Genomic DNA, 16,864 nt, shown 5'->3' with positions numbered 1-16,864 from the left:
TGATGGACATAGAACAGTGTTAGCAGTTGAGCAAAAGTGTCCAGGATGGAGCTTACTATTCTAGAGACATAGGTGCCTAATAAAACGTTTGTTATTATATAAATAGTGAACATTTGTGTTTCATAAAAATCAATAGCTCAGTAGATCCATGGTTCAGAGTGAGCAGCTTGGTTTTGCCCTCAGCAAGACTCCCCATCTAATTGAGAGACAAGACTCATTCTCCAGAGAGAAGCGAACCATGGTGGCAGATTTCACATCAATGCCACAGACAGGGAAAGGGTGAGAATGCATGGGTGTAGTGACGGAGGAAGGAGCTGAGTGGAGGGATAGAAATGGAGCGAGGAACCCGTTTTCTGGCAGGTCCTAAATTGTGAAAGCTGATAAAGCACATACATGCAGGAAAACATCTAGAATTCTCAATCTATTTCCCAGAGTTGGTGATTTAAAGAAAAAACACAGGAAGACCTAAAAATTAAGTCTTAATTTCCGATAGGTCCTCAAACTTCCAGCTGTTAACCAATGGTGGTGATGGCGGTGGTGGTGGAAGGAGGGACTAGACCCAATCCCAGTGAGGGAGACGCCCCGGTCTGTGACAGTTGAGATCAATGCAGAGAAAGGACAAGGTTGCTCTCTGCCAAGCAGGTTTAGAGGAAAAGATCTAAATCTTATGTTTTCATGAAGATCATATGCAAATCAGGTCACTATAGCATAAAAACAGTAATTCCTTTTTGTGGATGAAATTAGATCAACTTAAAAGCCATGACCAAGAAAGAAAAAAAAAGAATTCATATAATCTTCTAGTTTTCTAAAAGGCCCTGAGTGTCATGCCAGGCCACAGCTGGGCGCTGGTCAGTTTTGCATTTTTTTCTACATTCCTGCAGTCCTGGGCAAGAACAGACAATGGTCCAGAGACAGAGCAGAGGTGGTCTAAGTCCTGCCTCGACCAATTATCTGCCACATGACCATGGGTTATTCCATCTAACCTCTCCACTCCTCAGTTTTCTTTCCTACAAAATGGGCAGGATTACTGGGAGGCGAAAGTGAGGTGACAAGATGTGAACTCTCATTGTAAGAATGTAAGCTCTATTTTCTGGGAAAAGGTTAGTGTTTCCAGAAGAATCATTTAGAAGTTCTTCAAGCATGATTCTCTATGGATTAACATGGAAAATTAGGTTTAATTCCAAACAGCTTTATGAATCAGCTGGAGCTAAAGACCTAAATATAGGTAATCTATAGTTGAGTGGATTTTAGATTTTTAATGTCAAACAATTAGAAATTGTACAGAAATATTGGCCTGACCATATTTAGTGCATCTGCCGAAAATTCTCCTTAAGAACTTAGGCCACATAGAGTATTAAGCCAGGCTTGTCTTCCAGCCAGAAGAATGTGCCAATGCAATGTTGGCAGGCTGGGGCAAGACAGGTATCAGATGATAGAAAGCAAAATGAATTCAGTGGCTGTCTTCAGTGTGTTCCACCTTTCTGAGCACCTCTCCTCCCCTGTCCTCCTTCCTTCCTCCCAGTTTCCATGTCTATCCCTTAAACTCTCACATCCCTGGTTCTTCACTAAAGCATTTGTGACTAGACAGAGTGTGGATAAGTTATGAGAAACATCCCTACCCATGCAGGGAAGCGAGCATTACAAAGATCACTCCTCCTGCACTGTTGTTCTCAGGATAGCACCATAACCATATGTAGGTGTTTAAAAATGCCATTTGGTGATTTTTTTTAAATGTCATGCTACCATCCTCTATGTCATTTGGACTCCTCCCATGCCTATTATGAGGCAGGAGAATGAAAGATCCCAGAATTTATGGGCCAAGTAACAGTGGGTGATTAACAATTGGTGTCCTTGCAGTGGAGTCTTAGACGAATTCCTGCATTCTCTATGTGTCCTTTCTACCTACTAAAGTGTTGGCTCTTTTGAAGAAAGTCCAGGTGTTTCTATTCACCTGCTTAATTGGAGGAAACTGTTGCCATATTTAAAGGTTGGTGATGCCCCAAAGACCTCTCTTTTCAGCTTCCTCTTCTTCTTTTTCATGCCTTTAAAATAAAGAATAAACCCTATTTACTCCCTTCCACAAAGAAAGATTTTTCTCAAATCTGTCATAGAAAAGGAGTCTTTTCCAGTACAATGGGATCACACCAGCTTTGGAGTTGAGAGCTCTCAGTGCACACGGAGTCTGGGTTAAATAGGACCTGCATCCTCCTTCCAGAGGTCAGCAGTACCCCATCCGGTACAGAAAAGTACAGAATGTTGGTTCAATGGTTCCAAAGGGATGATGGCACAGGCCCTTGAAATGTAGGCATTGGTCTATGGAGATTTTTCCTAAACTCTAAGAGCTCACGGTTCTTTTAAGAACTGATCTCTGGAGGGCTGGAGGATCACAAGGACAGCTGAGTGGCTCTCACCTTTCTAGAAAGGATCTGGCGCACACACTTTCACTCTGCATCACTGACTGGCTTTCAGATCCATTTCAGCTAGTTTTAATCATGACCGTCCCTGCCCTTGATTTTTCCTTCTGGCCTTTTACTCCACCTTTAATTGTCTGGTATTACTCTGGACTTCATGCCAGACTCTGTTTTCTGGGTTTAACTATCAGTTACAGCTCTCAGCTCTAGGTCCTCCACGTTCCTTCACATCCACGTGTACTGGTGGGGAGGACTCTGCCCCTGGCTCCTGTTGGCAGCTGTGTGGTTCTCAAGAACCCCACATACTATGTTGGCATTCTGCATCCCCAAATTCCTTGACCTGGCATTTTCCTCCATGACAATGTTTTTGGTCATTTGGCTTTGTGTTCCCTTCTCCTATTTGTCAACACCCTAACCTGGGTAGTTTCCGGACTCTCTGGTGGTCTCTTCCCACTTTTCCCACCATGTTTAATTCACTTCCATCCAACACATGTTTTTCTGCAGACCACAAGTGAAGCTCCTCCTGGAGCCAAGGTGAGCCCCAGAGCGTCAGAGCCCTTGAGACATGCCACTTACATGTTCAGCTTCCACCTCCAACTTCCTGTGATTTCCCTATTTCATTGATAGCACCTCTAGCCTTCTAGTCAGCCGCTCAGTGCTACTCACCTCCTCCCTTCCCTGAAATCCTGCTAGTTCTAACTTCACAATGCTCTCTGCATCTTCTATAATTCACACTTTTAGAGAGACCCTGAAGTATTGCTTGATGACTACATGGTTACAGTGGTTACTCAACAGCTTCTCTGCCAAGCCAGCAATTTCTCCAGCATTACCTGATGCCTGCTCCTAAATCATCTCATGCTTACTATATATGCAGACTTTCATGGGACTGCTCATTGTTTACAAAAATAAGCCTAAGGATCTTAAATTAAGGACCATGACCTATATGTATGCTCCAATCCTACTTTGTAGGCATGTCAAACTTCACACAACCTCCCCTCTGGTCTTTGCTTAATGAGTACAACCTGGAACACCCACTTCTCCTACCTGAATCCCAGCTCAAACACAACCTCCTCTGAGAAGCCTTTCATGGCCTCCAAAGAGATTTTCTTCCTTTGGGCTTCTATAACCCAACTCCATACCTCCAAGTTGTACATCCTGGAGCCACCTGCCACAGGGTCTACCTGCCCAGCAGCTATTTGTGTTCTTAGATGTCTCATCTTCTTTCCAACTCAAGGACCTTTTCTCAAGCACTTTTTCTTCTTAATGTATGTATCTTTCCCTTACTGTGTTGACTTCCCTGACTCTGGTGAACCTGGAGAAATGATTTATTTAATCCTGTTGGGAGAAAGAACAGAAGCCTTTTGCAAGACTGCCCAACTTCCATGAAGGGAATCTGATGCACTGATTACTCTGTGAAAATTCCTGTAAGAGACTCATTTAGGTGAGACTTCAGTCTGTGGTTTACAACTGGGGGCCACATAAAGATCTGCAAAACATGATTCTTCAGGTATACTTTTTTTGAATGACATTACAAAAAAATTCCAGGTACATTTCTCCTGGTGTTTTCAAATCTTAGGCTGGAATAAGCCTTTGACAGTTCCTTTAAAGAGAGAAAACACACACACACACACACACATCAACTGGAGAATGTGTGGTGGCTAAAATGCTTCTAAAATGTAAGCTAATAGAATTAGTTCAAGAGCAATTATAAAAACCCAAAGTAGTTGGCAGTTAAATATAATTTGCATAATCCCAGAATGGAACATGTTTAAGCTTTCAGGGAAAAAAAGAAAAACTAATGAGACCAGCATTTATTGTTTTACTTTTTGATTGCTTCTGAAAAATTGTATCTGTATTGCTTTGTATGAATAGGTCTCCATGAGTAAATTATGATCAAAATTCAAAGCCGTCGTAAATTAAACGTGTGTTTTCCACCCTGCTTTGGTATACAAGACTTTCCATTAAGCTAGTCCCATATAACATACCTTGGTTGTGTTCAAGAAAGCCCCGTAAATTATAGTAAGTATTTAAAATGGTAAGTAGACATTGGAAAAGGCCACATTAGGATTAATGAATGAAGGGGTTGATACTGAAAATGCACTTGTAAATAAATAACATGAAAAGTAAAGACGACACATTGTTAGGTGAGAGTTACAAGTAGGGGTGACAATAAATTGCAGGGTGGCAACTGAGTGTTCCTGGAACTTCAGTTTCTTCGTAGAAGCCTTTCGAATCTTTCTAACAAAAGCCCAGTTTCCCCCCCCAGTTGGTGTTCAACTCTGAGGCTTCTCCTGTCCTTTCTTTTCAGATTTGGGATGTACCTGAGATTTCTCTAACCCATCTACTCAGTTCTTGCCAACATTGAGTGATTATTCCACAGCAGCTGAGGATGACCAGGAGTGGGATGGCTTTGTGGCAGGAGACTGCATTCTCTTTAGAGCTCAGAGCACAGGGAAAAAGTGGACCCAAGACACACCTGTTACTCCTCATGAAAATGAGAACCACTGGGCAAGAAACATATACAGGAATGTGCTTTACACACATGTGCCTTTTTTTCAGGGAAGGTTTGGGGACCTGAACACACTTTCAGGAAAGAGTGGAAAAAAAGACAGCACATATTTGGACCAGTTATTTTAAAATTTGTGTGGCATTGACAGAATAGAGTGGGGACACTTGGAAAAGCATCTTGGGTATATTTTACATTCTGGCACAAACTTGAATGTTCTCTGTAGGCATAAACTTGCAGCTATATAAACTCTGGTTTCCTAAATTATCTGTACATGTGTATGAATATGCATATGATATGTGATGAGAGGAGAGGTTCATTTTCTCTAGCACCCAAGTTTGCATGGCTCCAATGATGTGATTTGCATACCTGTTCGATTTCTCAGTTGCGAAAGAAGATCATGTCAACTTGAATCAATAGAAGCATGTTTTCAGAATTTATGCACAGGTGCTTCCCTTAGGTAAGTGGTAAGAATCAGTAGATGAGTAAAGGTTAGATTATATATCACAGGAGGAATAATAAATGCAGATGGGAAGTTTACAGTGTCATGGGAAGAACTCACAGGAAACCTTGAGTTCTAAGAAATCATGAGAATTTCTCGATTTAAAATGATGGTTGGAGAAATTCTGTTTCTCATAATGGTGATGCTAGAATAGCCCTCCCACAGATAGAAATAATAAAGACTGGACAAAATATTTTTAAAAACCTAAACCTTTGAAGGCTCTGAAGGATGATGGGTATCAGGCAGAGGCTGGAGGTAAATCGACCTTCAAGGAGGGGAATTCACTGGATACTTCTTACATTTATTTATTGACTGAGGGTACCCCAAGCTGTGCACAGGCAGCATGGAGAGGATTCAAGGAGACATTCATACCCTTAGGCTTGAGAAGTCACTGGGAATAATTTGGGATTTGCAGAAGCTGGAAAGAGAAGTCAAGGCACTATGAGAGATGTAGCCCCTAAATCTGTGTACAAACTTCTCTCTTTTCCCAGTTGACTGCTGACCTGCATGTGCTTGGAGAGATCTCACATTTCCCAGCAGAAAGTACCAGCTGAAAGACTAGAGGGACGGGGAGTGCTCACTGCTGCCCACGTTAAGGAAGACAGTTAGAGTTGGGGATCAATTGGGTTGGCTGAATGCTAGAACAAAAACCAGCATGCTTTTGAGGAACATAATATCATCCAGAGTCTCAAGAATGGGCATCCACGATGTACAGTCTAATAAAACTTTTCTTGCAATTAAAAATACTTTGTTCTGCCCTAACTGGTTTGGCTCAGTGGATAGAGCGTCGGCCTACGGACTGAAAGGTCCCAGGTTTGATTCCGGTCAAGGGCATGTACCTTGGTTGCGGGCACATCCCCAGTAGGAGGTGTGCAGGAGGAGGCTGATTGATGTTTCTCTCTCATCGATGTTTCTGACTCTCTGTCCTTCTCCCTTCCTCTCTGTAAAAAAATCAATAAAATATATTTTAAAAATACATTGTTCTTATTTCTTCCAGATTCTCTCTTAGTTTTCTATCCCATTAGCCAGAGTTTTCTGACTTGATCCTAAGACTCTGCTCTTTTCAACCTATTTCCCATGTCTTGGGCAGCTATACAACCACCTGTCTAATTGTCAGATAGAACCAGGGCACCATATTGATTTGTGACCGACTGAATTTTGAAACACCTGAAATAAATAAAGTTTGCTCCAAGCCATTCAAAAATCTTTACATGGTGAAAAAGCACACAGATTTTCACATTATGAATGGCAGACTCTCTCCCCATGCCTTCCCCATTTTGTCAGTCTTTCCTTTGCTGTATGTATTGGCATGTGACTATTTCAGTTCTACCATGTGCAGTAGAGGAGAAGGAGTGTTTGTTTATTTGAAGTGGGTAGTCATTCCACTAATGAGGAACACGTACCTATAGAGGTTGTCACAAAAAGCACCAGTAGTGAACATTGACTGTTTGTAGTTCTCCATATTTGGAGAACTTCATCAATGACACTTGCAAGCACTCCAGACTATGCCATCCCCATTTAGGCTGCTCTGCTGGTCCCAGAGCCTTTATGGCACCACGGGTTGGATGTATTCACTCAACAAATACTTATTGTGTGCCCTTGTGGGTGCTCTAGGGTCTGGGATTTGGCATGGAAGAAAACAAAAGAAAAAAATCACTGCTCTCATGGAACTTATATTTAATGAGGAACTCAAACAATTATTTTTAAAAGTCAGATAAAGAATGCATTAGATAGTGATATGTCCTGAGGAGAAAAATACAATGGGAAAGGGGCATACACAATTTTGCCAAGGAAGGAGGTGAAATTTCATAATGGTCATGGAAGGGGACATTTAAGTTGAAATGTGCAGCCAAGAGGAAGCAGGCCATGTGACTTTCTGGGGAGAACATTCAGGCAGGGCAGAGCCAGGGCCCAGGTTCCAACTCAGAAGCTTGCCTGGTGTGGTTATGGCACAGGGAGGATGCAGGTGAGGGAAATTCACAGAAGATGAAAGCAGAGTTGTTGAGTGGACAGGTGAGATCACAAAGCATGCATGGGTCACAGAAGACTATCAGATTTACTTTGAATGAGTTGAAAAGCCATGGAGCTTCCTGAGCCGAGGCATGACATGATCTGTTTTATGAGAGGCTCACATTGGACACTATTAAAAGTAAACAATGAGAGAAAGGATGGAGATTGTCAGAGTGAGATGAGCTGACCTGCCCAAGTTGGTGGCTTAGAGCAGGTTGGGAGCAATGGACATGCTGAGAATTGGTAGGCTCTGGGTATATTTGGAATAAAGAGCAAAAAGGATTTGCTGATTGATTGCCATATGCATTGGGAGCTAAAGAGAGGAGCCCAGGGGGGTAGCAAGGTGTTTGTTCTGAGTAACTGGAAAAATGGAGTTGCCATTAGCTGCGGTAGAGAATACTGAAAGAGGATATCTTGAGCTCAGTTTAGGGCATATCGAATCTGAGACTCCTATTAAATGAACAAGTGGAAATGTCAAGGCGATAGTTGGAGTTTTAGGTCTGGAGTTTGGGGCAAGTGATCGGGCTGAAGATATAAGTGTGAGGAGTCATCAGCATATATATGCTCTTTCAAGATATGAGATAGTATGAGGTGCTAAGAGAGTGAGTCTAGATGGAAGGGAGAAGACAATCAAAGACTGAGCACCAAGCAATCCAACAGAGGTTATGATTCCCACTCAGCAACAGTGAGCTCATGATGATAGTGTGGTGAGAGTGTGGGAAAAGAAAAAGAACTTGAGACACTGTCTTACAGAGGCTGACTCCTTTGTGAATGCAGGAGCCCAGAGAGGAATTTGTAAGATCTCTGACCTCAAGTGTACCTTCTAAAAGTTGGAATAAAAAATGATGAGCTAATCTCTATGCACCCACTTTGACTTTCCTAAATAGATGTGCCCCTTGGGCAGGTGGAAGTATTAGAGAGAGATAGGAGGTGGTATTTGACTTGTCAACAAGGAAAACCACTAATTGTCTTCAGTTTGCACCAGTGGGCTCCCTGGGGGGGTGGGGGGGGGGTCTCAGAGGCAAACACCAGTTGCGGGAGGCCATTGCCTCAGTCACTTTTGCTGACCTGGACAGGATCCCTTGAGGACTCACCGACTTTGAGAAGAACTCCAGAGTTTGCCAGTTTTTCGACATTCCTTTTTGAGAGACTAGATGTTGGCTCACAGTTTTGGCAAGTGAGTGTCTATCTACAGATGTTCGCCTGTCTCCCTTGCCCTTCAAAATGAAGCAAATACACACAGATTCAAGATGCAATGTGGGGTACTGAGCAGATGAAGCTAAAAAATGTTCCCTGACACTCTAGAGGCGCAGGCACTAAACATATTTTTCATTTAAGCAGATATTTGTTCTGAGTTATTAGGAAAAATGCACTCAACATTTACTTCACCTTCAGCATTACCTTCATTTTGTCCCCATTGAACTAGGCTAGTATTTATCTCATTGGGGAACTGGGTAAGGTAAGAAACGGCAAGGAGGGGAAAATGAAATTCAGGGTTGAGCTTCCTGTGCTTATTGATGGCCTCACATCCCCAGGTGTCCTGTTATTCCTTGGAGCAGCCTTACTTACATGCTAAGTGGGAGAAGTGGTTATCTTGGGGGGTAATGTATGATCCCCTGGGGCTTTCTCTAGAAGAAAATTGACCTTACACGAGCCTCTACTAGTTCTCAAGAGAAAGCGTATTTTATTCATTTCCTTCCACCATGAGACTGGGCTCAAATGAGAACCCAGCCACCCAACCCAGGATGAAAACCACTTTGTCAGTCCTGTTCTCTGATGATGACGCATTGGGTTTGCTTTTCATTTTGGGAACCTCTCCTTGAATGATGACCTTGGTCAATTTAGAAGCACGTTAGCTTCCTTGATTCTTGCTGATGAGGCTAATTCTCTCCATTCAATTCCAAGGTCAGTTAGCTTTGATCTGTTCTAAAGGTGCTGACAACATCCTCACCCTGTGCAAACATTTTAAAACTTGTGGGTCATTGGTCACAGGGAGGGCCGGGAGAGAAATGGTGACAACAGCCCTTTATCGCTGTCCGCATCATAGGAAAGCGCCTTGCCTTGGACTCCGAGGGCTAGCTGCATCACCTCCATAGATAGTGGCCCATTTATTTTGATGAAAGCTCTACCAGAACTTCTTGGAAGCCATTCTGCAGGGGACTAATGGGGATGGAGACACCACTAACATTGACAGAGGTCTTACACCAGGGTCGTTTTTAAAGAGGTTACTCAGTCTTTCAGATAGGTTATTGCTGATTTGTCTGTTGGCTAAACCTTTCTACACATCCCTTCCATTTATCCTGAAGATTTATCCATCCAAGAGGCAGATGCCTCCACAGTTCTGTGCCTTTTTAAGCAATTCAAAAAGCAGCCTTGGCAAGAGATTTAGTTAGAAATCACCATTCCCCCAAACCTTTAGGAATCTCAAGGTAGAATGAGCCAATGAATGATAGACATGATTAGGTAAGAACTGAACTAGCATGGCTCATTACACGCGGGGGCTGATTCCACAAGGGGCAGGAGACTGGTAGGGCGGGGTCCCTCGGATTCCTAGACGCTCCTCTTGGTTCCAGCTACCCTCCTCCTCATTTGTCTTGTGTCTAATCTCAGGACATTTTCTGGTCTCTGGCCTCTTCATAACCATTGCTCCAAATTCCTTAAAATAGCAATCTTTCCTCTTTCTTTGATGTTCAGAAGTGTGAAGCAGATAGTTCTAAAGGAATTCGAGTCGCCACCATAAATCTTAAGTGATTTTAGAAAGATATATAATACTCCTAAATGATGACATATTTCCAGAAGATCGGTAAAACATTTCTGAGTGATATATGGCCGGGCGGTTGTGTCTGCGCTGAAAACCTGAGGGAGAGCATCCAGCAAGCACAGTGTTTTATGAGTATTATTGGCTGTATCTTTTGTTTTTAATCTGCCAAAAATGCAACTAAAGAGGCCGGCCACACAGAAAATGGGTCTATTTTATACCAGGTCTGGTGGGGAAAAGCTCTAGGATTTTTTATTTGCCATCAGAACAAAAGATTGGTGTGGGACCTGGTGTGTGTTGGGGAGGGAAGAGGAAGGAGGAGTGAAGAAAGAGGAGGGAGGGGATGGAGGCTAGTGGCTGAGTAATGAAGGACAGCATCTGAGAATGTTCCAGCATTTAAAAGCAATTATTGGGGGTGGGGGTGGGGCTAGATTTATTCACCAAGCCTGTTCTGTCCATTAACTGAATTTGTGATTTTAATCACTCACAGAGCACAATATAAAACATACACATACAGAGCTACAAAATACCCACAGTGGCAGGCCTTTGCTGTTAATCCCCAGAGACTGTTCTCTGGGAGTGCTGGGGCGGGAGGGAGGAACATGGGCCTGCCGCAGCTGATAACCAAAGCCAGCAGCAATTGAGACCCCTTGTGATGGGTGAGCTGGTTAACAGGATGAATCCATCTGGCTTCCAGGGGTAAGTGTAGAAAGGGCAGGTTGGGAGGGGGATTCTCCTGGCTGTGCTGATGGACATGAAAAAGAAAGAATGTTTTATTTCCTCCACTGGCAGCTCAGGGGGCACGTGTTCACCTTGCTGCCCGCCCAAGACTGTACCCCTGCACAGCGCACCAGGCAATGCCACTCAGAGGCACGCTATACTACTTACAACCTCACATGGCCCTTTGGGAACAGTGTTTGGAAAGTCAGGAGCCTGTAGCTAACGTGCACGCTGTTGAAAGGTTCTGAGAAGTTGCAGAGGCCTCCAGAATGAAGGATTGCATTTATAAAAAACCAGCAAACCACAGGTGCATGAAGCCCCTCCACCGTTGGTTGTGGTGAGTTATCTGCTTTTGCAATTTGGTGACCGGTTCTCCCACTGCCGCAGTGGCCCCTGTGCAAACAAGCCTCACCTCCGAACAAAGATCAAGAACAAACCCAGGAGGGAAGTTGTCGGGAGAACCTTATATTTTATCAAAAATGGAAAAACATTTTCCTGGAAAACCACATAGGAAAAGCTTCACCAATGATGAAAGTCTACCCGGATACAACCTGAATTCAAATATCAGTGCAATTACATTTGTTGTGTGCAACCCCGACACTCATTATTTTGTGCATCTCCACAGAGTGATGTTCCACAGGGAAAAATGGAGTCAGTGTAATGACCTACTTCCCAGAGTATGAAATAACCAAAGTGAATGTTCTTAGGTAGATTATGTGGAACTAATTGGGGAGCCCCCTCTAAGACTCCAAAACAGGTCTAGACCTGCTCTGGCATGTGTCCAAGTGTGTGGCCATGGGTAAGAGTAAATACTGGAGCCTGTTTCTGGGAATACACACTTAAAATGTCTCAGGACTCCTAGTTCAAATTGTTTAATAACAAGTGACTTATTAAAAGTCGTACATATCAATTTAGGATAATCAATCACCAATGTGTTTCTACTGGCTCCCTCCCACGATGGGTTCTCACACTTGCCAGCACCAAGCTTGACCCATTATTTGGCCACCTCAGGACCCAGAGACTAACATAGAACCTACGGTGTATATTTCCAACTAGTCCATACTTTCCAAAAATTAATTGACTTTAAAGGTTAGTAATAATAATAACCGAATGGGTCCATTCCTTCCATAGGAATCAAGGAGGTAACTAGACTTGTGATAGAGTCTATTTCCTTCAGGCTGTGGGCTGGTTTGTGGTCTCAGGTCAACTGTGCATCCACTTCCTATTTTAAAAGCGCAGGGAGAAGGAAGACCTTCCAGACCCTACATAGCACAGTCCCGTGAAACATAGGACTAGCTCTTGCTATAGAAACTGATCATTGTAAAACTAAACATAGTTCCCAGAAAAATCAAACCCGACACACATCAAAGGTTCAGAGAGGTTTTTCTGCAATTTAGCCGCAGAGCACACAGGTTTTCTGAGTCTCCATTCAGCTGTTTCAAATGCTGGCTTTAAAGGGTCCCCCGAGTCCTATAGCACATCCGTGATTATAAAAATATTTAAAGCCACAGAAAGAATATATAGCTGTGCAGACACGTGTTGATTTATTGTGTACTGCAGTTTGATGCACACTGGAAGGCGAGGTTTCAGGTTGACAAAAAAAGTAGCAGGCTTCACTCTATATAATACGGTACCAGCCCCAGGAAAGGTAAGAATATCACAGAGCCTAAAACCAGACCATAATATAGGGTTTTTGAAAACTCCCCTACGTAAGTGGGAGACAACATAAAAAGTTCCATGACTATCTATGTGATGTGGCATTGTGTTTGTAATGATGTGACCACATAAATAGTATTGTAAATTTATAGAAAAAGGAAATTAAAAAAAATCAAGCCTTAACCATATGTTATAAAAACATAACAGATATTCCCAAATGCCATCTAAAAAAGAGGTGAGGTGGGAGAAGGGGCAAAGTTCTGGAAATATCTATGAGTGTTTTATTAATGAAAATTTCATTTTCGAAAAGCATCACAAGATTTTATATACAGTAAATGTATGATAAAAGGGAGACAGCTGAGCCCAGCCAGTATGGCTCAGTGGTTGGGTGCCAACCTATGAATCAGACCTTCATCATTCAATTCTTGGTTAGGGCACATGCTTGCATTGTGGGGGACATGCAGGAGGCAGCTGATCAATGACTCTCTCTCATCATCGATGTTTCTATTTCTTTCTCTCTCCCTCTCCCTTCCTCTGTGAAATCAATAAAATATATATATATTTTTAAAAACCTACACAAAGAAAGGGAGACAGCTTCATTTACTTTAATGTCTCCCACATTTTAGTGTTAAGTGTTGCAATATTACAAAATACATTGTTTGTATCTTAGAGGAGTGTTCTGGGCATTCACCCCCTGTTTTCTGCATGGGTTCTTGGTCTAGAAAGTTCTCCCTGGGCCTCCAGCACCTGTTTCTCCCTTTACTTCATGCCCTTTTTCTCTGCTGCTGAGGGAAGGGTGTATGTGAACTCCCCATGCTATTGTTTTTGCAATTTTTCAGTGAGACTAAATTATTTCAAAATTAAAAGTTAATATTACAAAAAAGGATTCACCAGATGCCTCAAGGCAAAATATTCCAGATGTTGGGCTTTTTGCTCTGAACTTTCCTTTTCTCAAGATTTTTTTTTCCTATTAATCTTTTTATTGATTTCAGAGAGGACGGGAGAGGGAGGGTGATAGAAACATCAATGATGAGAGAGAATCAATAATCAGATGCCTCCTACATGCCTCCTACTGGGGATAGAGCCCATGACCTGGGCGTGTACTCTTGACCAGATTGAAATCCTCCAGGATCCTTCTGGATCCAGTTTTAGAATATTTTCTTCACCCCTGAAAAATGTTTAAATGCCCTTCTACAGTTAATTTCCATTTCTGCCTCAGCCATGGACCACTATTAATTTACTTTCAATCTATAGAATTGCTTTTTCTAGACTTTTCACATAAATGAAATCATGCAATATGTAGTCTGTTGTGACTGGCTTCTTTCACTTAGCATGGTGCTTTTAAGGTTTACCCATGTTGTATCATGGATCAGTACACTGTTTTGTTTTATTGCAAATAGTGTTGGTTGTATGAATATACAACATTCTGTTTATTCATTCATCTGTTGATGGCCACTTGGATTGCTTCACTTTTGGTTATGAATACTGCTGTACGCACATTTATGTATAAATCTTTGTATGAACATATATTTCTATTTTCCTTGAGTAGATACCTAGAAATAGAATTACTGGGTCATAAGATACATTTATGTTTAATTTTTTTAGACTGCTTAACTGTTTTCCAAAGTTGCTACATCATTTTACATTCTGGTGGACAAACATACCAATTTCTCCACATCCTCCAATACCAAAATCTAGTATTGTCTGTCATGTTGATTATAGCAATCCTGCTGAGTATGAAGTGATATCTCATTGTAGTTCTAATTTACATTTACTTAAGGATTATAATAGTACTAGAGGCCTGGTGCATGAAATTTGTGCATGGAAGGGGCTGGGGGAATCCCTTAGCCTGGCCTGCACCCTATCCAATCTGGGACCCCTTGGGGGATGTCCGACTACATCTCGAAATCTGAGACCACTGGCTCCTAACTGCTCGCTTGCCTGCCTGCCTGATTGCCATTAAACCTTCTTCCTACCTGCCTGATCGCCCCTAACCACCTCTGCCTGACTGCCTGATCACCCTAACTGCTCCTCTACAGGCCTGATTGCCCCTAACTGCTCCCCTGCTGGCTTGATCACCTCTAACTGTCTCTGCCTTGCCCAGCACCTGGGACCAAGGTTTTCCTCCCTCTGGCTGGCCGCAGGCACCCAGAACCTGGGCTGGCTTTGCCCAGGCCGGCTGCAGCCACAGGGGACCATGGGCAGGTGGCTTCGCCTGGGCCACAGCTGCAGGCGCTCAGGAATGTGGGTTGCACAGCTTGTTCCTCTTGTGGGCCGTAGGCACAGGTGCTGGCACCTGGGACCACGGGGTGGGTGGCTTGTCCCTCTCCCAGGCCACAGGTGCAGACGCAGCCGCTGGTACCCAGGACTGTGGGACATGCAGCTTACTCCTCTCCCAGGCCGCAGGCATAGCCGCTGGTGCCCGAGACTGTGGGGCAGGCAGCTTGTCCCTCTCTCGGGCCGCAGCCTGGCTGGTCCCCATTCCTCTCTTGAGAGCTTATTTGTGCCCTCTGGTCCCATTTCTCTCTCCCCAGTGTTGAGTGTCTGAGCAGTTAAGGCGTGATGGTGTGAGGGCGTGACAACAATTTGCATATTAGCTCTTTATTATATAGGATTGAACATAGTTTCATGTGCTTATTGGCCATTTTGTATAACTTCTTTGGGGAAATTTTTATTTGAATCTTCTGCCTATTTTTAATTGGGCTTTTTATCTCCTTACTATTGAGTTATGGAGCTTTTTATATACTCTGAATACAAATCTTTTTTAGGACATATGATTTGTAAATTTTTCCCCCTAATCTGCGGCTCGCCTTTTTACTTTCTTTTAATTTTTAATTGAATTTATTGGGGTAACATTGGTTCCCAAAACCTTTTCAAGTGTACAACTCAATAAAACTGCCTTTTTACTTTATTAATGATATATTTTGAAATGAAAGGGTTTAATTTTAAGCTCATTTTATAAACTTTTTCTTTTATCACTTGTGCTTTTAGTGTTTTATTGAAGAATTCTTAGCCTAACCCAAGATTTATTCTTATATTTTCTCAAAGAATTTTATAGCATTCACTCTTAGATTTATCATTCACTTTTAATTAATTTTATGTAAGGTATGAGGGAAGGGTCTAGCTGCACCAGTGTTTCTCCCTGTAGATATCCTGTTGTCCCAGTACCCATTGTTGAAAGGTCAATCCTTTCACCCGCTGACTTTTTTTAAAGTTGGATTTTCACTTCTGTTTTATATGTTGTTCTACCTTAAAACAAAACAAAACAAAAACAAAAACACCTACTGACTTTTATTTTAACTTGTATTCAGTCACTTTACTGAAACATCTAATTTGATTCTTTTATATATATGTAGTAAGACTAATGATAAATTCACATATTCATTTCTAAAGTTTCTTCTAAATATATTTTAGCTCATTACATTGACTTGGAATTTTAAAGTGATATTGGGAGAAAACATAAATTTAGTCATTCTTATTATATTCTTGACTTTCCTGGAATAGGTTTAATGTTTTAGCTTTTTGTATAAAAAGTACTTACTGTGAATTTTGGAAGATATATTTCCCAGTGTGTGTGAGAACTTTCTATCCTAATTTACTATGTATTATTTAAAAAACAAAACAGAAAGAGCTATTAAATTCTATTTAGTCTCTCTCTCTCCCCTCTCCATCAGATAAAATGCTTATAAGAATTTCCTGTTTTGAACAATTAATTCCATAAATCATGTTAACAGACTTTTTGATTTGGTTTGTCTGATCTTTGCTCAGGATTAAATTGAGGTTCTGATTTGTGGTAGGAATATCACAAAAGCGATGCAATGTTCTTTTTGGCCCATCATCTCAGGGGGAATATGATGCCCAAACCTCTTTTTACTTGGTGTGTTAATCTTGATCACCTGGTTAAGTTGTTGTCCACCCCATTTCTCTTCAGTAAAATTATAATTTGAATTATGGTATGGAATAAACCACTTCTTCATAGTGTTATTCTTTTTTATTTTGTTGGATTCCTATCTTAATACTTAGAATTTCTTTGACCTTTATCAATAACAGAGGTAAAACTTACATTTTTCTGTTTTCCTTATGTTTATCTGGCTTTGGTTTTAGTGTGAGCTTCATAAAAGATGTCTGGGAAATTGGTGGTAGTTCTCTATGCTATCAGGTAGTTGAGGCAGCAGAAGGAATTACGTGTTCCTTGAAAGTCGATAAATGATTCTGTGCCTGAAAACTCTTTTTGTGGTAGATATTTGGTAGCATGTTTCCCAAGAAATAATCTATTTTATTTGTTTTACATTTTCAAATGA

This window comes from Plecotus auritus, assembly GCF_963455305.1.
Source record: "Plecotus auritus genome assembly, chromosome: 8".
NCBI lineage: Eukaryota > Metazoa > Chordata > Mammalia > Chiroptera > Vespertilionidae > Plecotus > Plecotus auritus.
The sequence above is the reverse complement of the archived record's forward strand: the minus strand, read 5'-3'. Positions refer to the sequence as shown.